The sequence below is a fragment of the Budorcas taxicolor genome, chromosome 7 (assembly GCF_023091745.1).
Source record: "Budorcas taxicolor isolate Tak-1 chromosome 7, Takin1.1, whole genome shotgun sequence".
NCBI lineage: Eukaryota > Metazoa > Chordata > Mammalia > Artiodactyla > Bovidae > Budorcas > Budorcas taxicolor.
The window spans coordinates 58,765,991-58,775,797 of NC_068916.1; the positions used below are offsets into that span (position 1 = coordinate 58,765,991).

At 41.4% G+C, this 9,807-nt stretch overlaps 1 pseudogene; it reads left to right on the forward strand.

Annotated features, from left to right (window-relative positions):
* Positions 1 to 2,645: 2,645 nt before the first annotated feature.
* LOC128051048 (eukaryotic translation initiation factor 3 subunit E-like) lies at positions 2,646 to 9,437 on the forward strand (annotated as a pseudogene).
* The last annotated feature ends 370 nt before the right edge of the window (positions 9,438 to 9,807 follow it).

Here is a 9,807-nt window from a genome sequence, read left to right on the forward strand (position 1 = left end):
AAATCTACTGCTGTGTTATACATTCACGAGCCTTTTTCCTTGCCTTATCAACTTCTGCATGCCCTGGTCATGTGAGTGCTCTTTGGGCTCTAGCAAGTTGAGGCACACCCTAAATTAATCCCAAATGTCTTCCCTGAGCTTGTAAATATCTGGCAGACAGAGGAAGTAGAAATCTGCACACATACTGCAAGGTACACTTATCCTTCGGTTTGGGAATGTGGCGTCATGAACAAGATCAGAAAAGTGTCTGTAGTTGACTTTGGACTCCCCTAGTTGTGATGACACAACTTATTTAGGAAAGTCACAAGTCAAGAGGGACACATGAAGAAATTGTACACATTCAAAAGTAGGTCCAGGTCGACAAAAAATAAGAAATCCCATGTGTGTATAGAAGAGTAGAAGGAACTTGGTGGTAACTTAGCTCAGTGATGACTCAGATGCCCAGGTAATGATCTTCAGGTCTCTCAGTGATTGTCCTGGGAAAGGAGGAACTTGTATCTGTCCTGTAAGCCCACATCTAGGACCTATGGGTAGAATTTGCTGGCATTTAGGCTTGAGTTCAATAGTTAGAGATGTCCAATGAGTAACTAGATGTTATTTAGACTTTGGCATTAGAGAGAGATGGGTAGAGTTCCTGGCTTCACCTCTTATTGCCTACTTGACCCTGGGAATTATGGTTATGGAGAAGAATAGTATATTGAAACATTGTATATAGAGCCCTCTTTTTTTCCCCTCTTCTACATGCCCTTGAATCTCATACATCCACTGCCAGTTTATACTGTCAGGGTTTAGAAACTCAAGACTGCAAGAGTACTTTGAGAAAAAGGATTTTGAATTTGGCTTTTAGAAGCAAAGGCCAGAATGTCTGGAAGGAAGTAGAATACAAAGTATATGCTGAAACGGTCGGTTTGGAAATAGAGTAGGAGTCACAGAGCACTGCCTCCTAATATCAAATAAAAATCCCAGGGCTAGAAGTTAAGATGTGGCAGCAAGACAGTGTTGAGAGAGGAGACTGGTGAAGCCTAGCCTATCTGGGGCTCACAGTACCCAAGGGAATGAGAGGGGGTGCTGTGGAATTGGTGCTAAGGCCCATCAACTATCAATAGGGGCACATCCTCTATCACAAGATGAGAGTCAGATCATTAATGCACATCATGGGATCACATTAGGCATTTGAACCACTGTCATAAGTCATCAATGCCATTCGGTCCTCTTCACATTTTGTAAAGGCCTCCTAATGAAACACTGGCAAAGTGCTAGTCAGTGTCCTCTGAGAATTACAGCTCTTTGGGACCAAAACTTTGCTCAGCTCTATTCTACTTTCCCTGTATAGAAACAACTTTTTTTTTTTTTTTTTTTTTTTTTTTACCAGATATATTCTAAGGTGTTTCTGAGATGACAGGAGGCCTTCTGAACACCTGTAGGAGGAGAGATGATATGGAAGGGAAGCCTCACATCGGTACCTTGGTAGGAATGAGTCGAGCTGGTTTGAGATCCTGTCTCCTCCTCCCCAGCTGCATCAAAAACAGCAATTCCAGTTACATGTTAACCATACTTTTACCCTTTCCATGTTGTTACAGTTAACTTTCCTAGATCGTTTTTAGTGTTGGCTTCCCAGGTGGTGCTAGTGGTAAAGAACCCACCAGCCAACGCAGGAGAATCAAGAGATGAGGGTTCAATCCTGGGTTGGGAAGATCCCCTGGAGGAGGGCACGGCAACCCACTCCAGTATTCTTGCTTGGAGAATCCCATGGACAGAGGAACCTGGTGGGCTACAGTCCATAAGGTCACAAAGAATCAGATACAACCTGAGCAACTTAGAATGCACAACTTACATCATCAATACTTGTTTTATAAGGTTGCTCTAAGATTAAATGAGATAATGCATAAAATATTAGCATATTGACTGTCCTAAGGATATATTCAATAAAGGGAAGCTGTATTATTCAAGAGGTGATGACATCATAATCCCTTTAAGTGTTTTTATGAAGCTGAGTGACCACTTGGTGTTTATGTGGTAAAGGACATTAACATGTCTGAATGTGACAGTGGTCTCAGAGGCTGATCTGTCAGTTTAGATGCAGTGGTTTTCAACCTGCTGTGCATGGGCTAGTATAGACTGACTATATAGCATAGCCTGAATAGTGTTAAAAATTAGAGAAGTCTGGGCTCAAATTCAGATAATCTGATTTCGTAGATCTAGAGAAAGACTCAAGATTCTGTGTTATTAACAAGATGCTTCCCTCTGGAGGTTCTAGGAGAAAATGCATTTCTTTGCCTTTCGGTTGTAGAGAATACCCGCATTCTTTGGTTCACAGCCCTAGCTCACTCCAACTTCCCCTTCCATTGACATAGCTCCCTTTCTGACTCTGAAACTCCTACCTCCTTGTTATAGGGACCCTTATAATTACATTGAATCCTCCAGGATATTCCAGGGTTATCTTTCTGTCTTAAAATTCTAAACTCAATTTCATCTACAAAGTCTCCTTTGCTATATAAAGCAACATATTCACAGATTATAGGGATTAGAATACAGGTATCACTGGGGATCATTATTCTGAAAATCATCGAGGGTAAACTATTTTTTGGACTGTCAGCTACAGGAGAAATCCCTGGAGACTTTCTTCATTCCCACCTGGAAAGTTCATGTATTGGGGGAGTTTTTCTTCTAAACTACCAACCCCTCTAAGTATCTATTTCTTTGGTATACAAGTGTCCAAGGAGGCTGATGTAGACTTGACAATTCTATATTTAGATCCACTCTGCTGGTATGCAAAGTTCCAGTATAAATGTGGAAATTACTCTGGAGTAGCAGAATATTTTTACTTCTTTAGAGTGTTGGTTCCCACAATGGATAGAAATGCTTTGAGACCACCCTGGGGAAAACCGGCCTCCGAAGTCTTCATGTGGAATTGGGATGCAGGCATGTTAAGACCTTATGTGGCTAAAAGAGATCATAGATAATAAGTCTGTGAATTTGCCACTTCAGTCTCTTCAGTAGCAAACACGGCTCATTCACTGGTCTCTGTTGTCTTCAATAACCCCCAAAGAGTATAATAGCATTGTTGATCTCTTCCTTCGTGAGCCACAGTATCTTAACGTGCTTTATACAATGTGTCTACATATTCTATGCTTTTTCATCATAGTGAAAGTGAAAGTCACTCAGTTGTGTCCGACTCTTTGCGACCCCCTGGACTGTATAGCCTATGGAATTCTCCAGGCCAGAATACTGGAGTGGGTAGCGTTTCCCTTTTTCAGAGGATCTTCCCAACCCAGGGGCTGAACCCAGGTCTCCCGCGTTGCAGGTGGATTCTTCACCAGTAGTCATGCAAACAAAGATGTTCAAAAATGCTGGCAGGTACTATTCATAAAAGATCTGGTCAAAAGTATTTAACAGGAGTCCTACCCATATAAAAACCCAGTTACAGAGTTTGTATAATATTTATATGTTAACTTTGACTTTGGTAGGGCTCAGAAAAACCTGAGGAAATATGAGTCTGTGCTAGTGAATGGTTTCTTCTTGGTGACTTGTCTTGACGATGTCATTGAAAATGCCGAACTCTTTATATTTGAAGTTTTTTTCTCAAAATACACTGTATCCATCAGTGTACCACCATTAACATGCTGGCAGGTAAACTGAATGTAACTCCAGAAGAAACTGAAAGGTGGGTTGTAAATTTGATTAGAAATGCAAAACTGGATGCTAAGACTGATTCTGAACTAGGTCGTGTGGTTATGGGTAACAATGCAGTCTCACCCTATCAGGGATTCAAAAGACCAAAAGTATTTCATTTAGAAGACAGTGGTTGGCCATGGATATTGAGAAGAAATTTAAACAGGGGCTTCGAACTGAGCAATTCAGGACTCTGGCTGCTATTGAAGACTGTACAGAAAAAGTATAAAAGAAAACTATAAAAGAAAAGTGAAACAATGCAACCATTTTATAAAAGTGAAACAGGTTGAAAACAACATACTGAGTATAAATTTTGGAGAATTTGAATACAATTGTTTCATTTTAAAAAAATACTTGACAGTTCTAGGATATGCTGGATGGGGATCGAACAAACTTATGGGCCAGGGTATCAGTGGCCCATCACTTGTGCTTGGTTATCAGTGTGCTAGATGCTAACTTCTGCCAAAGGAAGGACCTCATCATAGCTACTCAGTACTGGCAGCATGCAAGACTTCATGTCTGAAGGCTGTAACTTCTATTCCTGGGCCCTGGTTACACATGGTCCTGCTCAGATGGTCACTGGTCATTTTTGGATGTTGACTCAGTGCTGTTCTTAAGGTCTCTCCAGCTATTTCTTCTCATTCTTTGTCCAACTGTCTTCTATGTCTCTTTTATCTTTTGCTTTCAGCCTTTGGAACCCATCTTTTGTCTTCAAGGTAAACTTTCTCTTATCATTTATATCATCACCATATCATATATTCTTTCAAAACCTCATGCATCTATAGCTGAGGCATAATGTATGGGTCACTAAACTCCAAACCAGCAACCGACTCCCTTTGCTTTCTCTGTCTTCTTCTGTCACTTCATCTCCACGGCAATGATGGAGAATGCTTAGCTGATTGAATGTAGGAAGAAATAAGGAATGAAGCAAAATTCTGGCAACAAATTCATATTAATTAACATTTCAAAATGTTTTCCATTTGCATGATTTTCAAAGTTTGTTCCAACACTGAAGTTCAAATGTAGTTTCCTAAGTTCAAGGCTAGTGCCTGTTTCTACTAAACCACACCCCATTGTATTTGCTGTCTTCATTTCAGTAGCTTTTTCAACAACTTCAAGACCTTGGATTTCCAAATTGGCATATTTCCCCTTCACCAGGACACCTCCTACTCCTTCTAAATATCCACTCTCACTGTGGTGCGAGCATCCTGCTCCCCAGCTCCTGGGAAAGGCTAAGTAACAAGAAACCTGCATCACCGTCTGTTAAGCTGCCTGTCTACCTTTTCACAATCTCAGTCGACTGTGTCTGACTCAGCTCTCTATCTGCCAGGAAAAGACTTGTAGTAAACATTTACTACTGCTTCTCTTCTCCCAAGGAGTACAGGATTAGCATGCAGCACACCTGAGCACAGGGCAGCTCCTTTTCAGTTTGTTTGTCTGGTATTAAAGGGGATGGGAACTAGCTTAAGGTCTGAAATGAGTTCCTTCCCACAGATACCTGCCCACCCTCTAATACCCAGGTACCCAGCAAGAATGTGGACTCTGCTGGCTGCTCAACTGGTCCAGCTTCCTTAATGCAAGTGGCTGCTTGTCTGAGTCTGTCTCATCATTCCAGCTCTTTCCTTTCAATTTTATAATGAAGTAGTACAGAGAGGCAGCCAAGATTAGTATGCAGGTTACTCTTGAGTTTGTATCAAAAAAAAAAAATGTGAATTGAGCTGCTCCTTACTAATTAGGTGATGTTGGGCAAGTTGTTTAAGTTCCTCAAGCTTCTATCTGCTCCTCTGTAAAATGATACTGAAGACACCTACATCATGGATTGCTAAAAGGATAAAAATAAACTAGGTAAAACACTTACACCTGGTACATGTTATTCCATAAATGAAAGTTATGGCTATATTATGTGTTATTTAATAAGGAGATCCAACCAGTCCATCCTAAAGGGGGTCAGTCCTGGGTGTTCATTGGAAGGACTGATGCTAAAGCTGAAACTCCAATACTTTGGCCACCTCATGCGAAGATTTGACTCATTGGAAAAGACCCTGATGCTGGGAGGGATTGAGGGCAGGAGGAGAAGGGGATGACAGAGGATGAGATGGCTGGAAGGCATCACCGACTCGATGGACATGAGTTTGAGTAGACTCTGGGAGTTGGTGATGGACAGGGAGACCTGGAGTGCTGTGATTCACGGGGTCACAAAGAGTCAGACGTGACTGAACTGAACTGAGTCCTTATTATGAAATATACCATGCTTGATGCTATGGAATTAGGGAGAGAAGGAGACATGGTCCCTGCAGAGGACTTTACAGACTATTGGAAGAGAGAAGATATCAAAGTAAGCTAAGGACGTGGGTGAAGGAGGAATAAGTTATGGGGAGAGAACCAAATGGAGATGAAGTTGGACCTATGCAGCAGGGAGGAGGGTCCAGAGGGAAAACTTCATTGCCAAAGTATGGGAAAGGCCACCTTGACATTAAATTCCATTCTGTGGGCAACAGATTTTTCTCATGTTTCTGACATTCTACTATTCAGTAGCAGTGTATAATGACCATAAGATGTATACCTCTATTATTCTGTACTTTTTGGATAACTGTGGGTATCTCAGCTTCCCACTAATCATCTGGGTGGCTTAGACAGTGAAGAATCTGCAATGCAGGAGGCCTCGGTTCAACCTGTGAGTCAGGAAGATCCCCTGCCTGGAGAAGGGAATGGCTACCCACTTCAGTATTCTTGCCTAGAGAATTCCGTGGACAGAGGAACCCCAGCAGGCTACAGTCCATGGAGTCACAAAGAGCTGGACATGACTGAGTGAGTACCAGTTACAGGTTAGTTAGGGGTCTCTAGGGAAAGGAACAAAGAAGCATTTCTTCCTTCTTCATCCACCCCTCTTTCCCTTATACTACTGTCATCTTCTGGGTCATCTTTAGAAAGCTTAGATTTTTTTTTTCTGACTATATGACAGTTCAATCACAGATAATTTTCTGGGCAGATTTTAGCCATCTCTAAAATTTAGAATGAAAAGTAACTGAAGTGTATATACACTAAACCGAATGCATGTACACCTTCTAAACACTCGATAAAGCCAACAGGTTGTCTGAATGGCTGACCAGATAGTCATCACATATGTGGGCTGAATAGTACTTGGGGAATTGGCTGGGTCATTCTTCAGTTGACTAGCACATGTTACAAAATTCTCTATTCCCCAACATCATAAGGAGTATTATAATGAGAATCAGGGCACCTGTATTCTAGTCTAAGCCAGCAGTGATGATTGTATGTAAAATCAGGCAAATTTTCTTGATTGATTTCTCAATAAGCAAAATAGGTAAAATAACCCCTGCCAATAGCTCTGTGCAGCACAGTTGTAATTTTCTTTGCAGAATCTGGTGCTTCTTCTTTATAAAATGGTAAGAAATGATAATTTCTCCTTGAACCACTTTACCTGATTGTCATGGAAGTCAGACTATAGAAAGGAAAATATTGTACATACATACCACATCTTCTTTGTCTATTCGTCTGTCAGTGGACATCTATGTTGTTTCCATGTCTTGACTACTGTGAATAGTGCTGCTTTGAACATAGGAATTAGAGTTTCTTTTGGATGTATACCAGGAGTGGGATTGCTGGGTCATATGGTAATTCTTTTTTTTTTTAATTTATTATTTTTAAAATTTATTTTTAATTGGAGGATAGTTGCTTTACGGGTAATTCTATTTTTAGTTTTCTGAGGAACCACTGTATTATTTTCCATAGTGGCTGCACCAATTTGCATTCCCACCAACAGTGTAGGAGGGTTCTCTTTTCTTCACACCCTCTCTAGCATTTGTTGTTTGTAGACTTTTTAATGATGGCCATCATTTGCTGTACAGTAATGATGAACACAACATTGAAAATCAACTTGTGCAAATTGTCTAATGCAATATCTGGCACATAGGTGATCTGCAGCAGTGTTAGTTCACGTCCAAGCCTTGAGTATATCTGTAAACAAATGCGAAGATTGAGAGATGGAAAACATAGGAGAAAGGAGAAACTATAAAAAAAAAAAAAAAGAAAAAAAAAGAAAAAAGAAAGGAAAACATTTGGCAGCTTTGTCTCCAAGGCTGGTTTTTAAGTGTCTAAGAAGATTATGTTCCCATTAAGATGTCTATAGGTTGGTCATTTCCTGTTTTTCCAACCTTGCAAGACAGGTTTTCTGGGTGTCTGATTTCCCACCTGTTTTGATCCCAGACTCTAGGCTGGTGAATTTGTTATCATTACCAGGTAAACATCTATCAGATCGTTCATCAGCCTCAGGTTTTGCAGTTTTGGTCGACAGACGATAGAAAACAGTGTCTTCTGAGTTTCTTGGAACCAGGCGTTTGTAAATATGATCATCACATTTCAGTGTTCTTAAATCATCCAATGACTTCTCCTCACACTTGGCATAAAACCCAGGTTTGTTACCAGAGACTGCCCATGCTCACATGCTGCCGCACTGGCCTAGTTTGGACAACGCTGACTGTGATGTAGGGGCCTTCTCTCTCCCTTCGTACATGCCAAACCCATTCCTGCCCCAGGGCTTTGGCTCCCACTCTTTCCTCTCCCTTCAATGCTCTTTCCTCTCTCTCCAGTGCCCTTCCCCGTGATCTCTGCATGGGTGGCTCTCACTCCTTCTTCCCTATTCCTGTCTCAAAAAAATCTCACTTTCGCAAGGAGGCCTTTCCTTATCTCGTTATCTGAGGTCCACCCCTGCTTCACCCCAACTACCATCTCGTTTCTTTAGAGCTCTTATCACAATCTGCTATTGATTCGTGCATTGTTTCATTCACTGTTTACTCTGTATCTTCTCAGTGGAATGGAACCTCTTTTCCCAGAGTGATATTCCAAGTGCTTAACAACCAGTGTCACATGGCACTAAACAGTCAGGATTGACACTGGCCGAAGTCTTGAAACAGGGTCCAGGGGCCTCCTTGATCTTTAAGTTGTTGAGGAGGCTCAGGAGTCCAGAGGGAGGGGTTGGAGTAAATAAGCAGGGCAGGTTAATTATGGGACTCAAGAAAATGTCTATGTGCCCACTGTTGTGGGAATATTTCAGTATCTTAGTGAGCAGTATGACCATTAGCTTGTACCAGTTGAATATCCACCCTACTTGTCTTCTATATTCAACACTGTATCCCAGGCCTGGAACAGTGACTAGAATCTAGCAACCCTCACATGGTGACTTACTTGACCAGCAAGCGTGGTCCACAACACTAAGTTGATGTTTTCTAGAAGAGTTATAAAGTAGTCAGGGTTCAAAGGTCACTCATAGGATTAAATAATGGTGTATTTAGGCCATGCAGCCTAATTTCTTTCTTTTAATGGCCACACTGTGTGGTGTCTGGGATCTTCGTTCCCTGACCAAGGTCAAACCTGTGTCCCCGGCAGTGGAAGGGTGGATGGCTTCCACCGGACCACTGGGGAAGTCCATATGGTCTGCTCGAGCGATAACCGATGTGTTGGACTCTATTGTTTACACAATTTGTGTGTCAATTGTCTCATTTTGTCCTCTCAACTGTGCTGAGAGGCTGGCACAACAAGACACTATATTCATTTCTCGACTGGATAAACTCAGGCTCCTATAAATCAAGCGGGTGGGCAGAGCTGTGAAACAGTCCATGTCTTCTGGGCTGGGACCATGTTCTTTCCAGCAAGCTGTGTTCTGTCCCCAGCCCTGGTTCCATCTGAATCTGAGTACAGAAGCACCTACTGGGTATATGTGTAAAGATTCTGGGTTTTACAACTAGGGTTGTATATAGCCTTATATAATAACGACTGTGGTTACTTTTACAGTATAGGGTAATTTAAGCAAGAGTGACCAGCCTGAGAGGGTCTAGAGGACTCTAGAAACTCTAAGAGTTGGAGGAACAGGAAATGACCAGCCTTGAGAAGACTTCAGGGAGATAGGGTCTTCTCAGACACGTGAAAACCAGTCTTAAAGACAGGATTGCCAAGACTTTTTCTCTGTAGGCTCACAGGGCAGAGTTAATACCAACAGTGAGAAATAATTGCAAAAATTGAGTTTTTGATTCAAAATATGTATTTAAAAAATGAGAAATAATATAGCTCTGAGCAATGTTTTCCAAAATACAGAATATACAAAATGGTGCTAAGAAA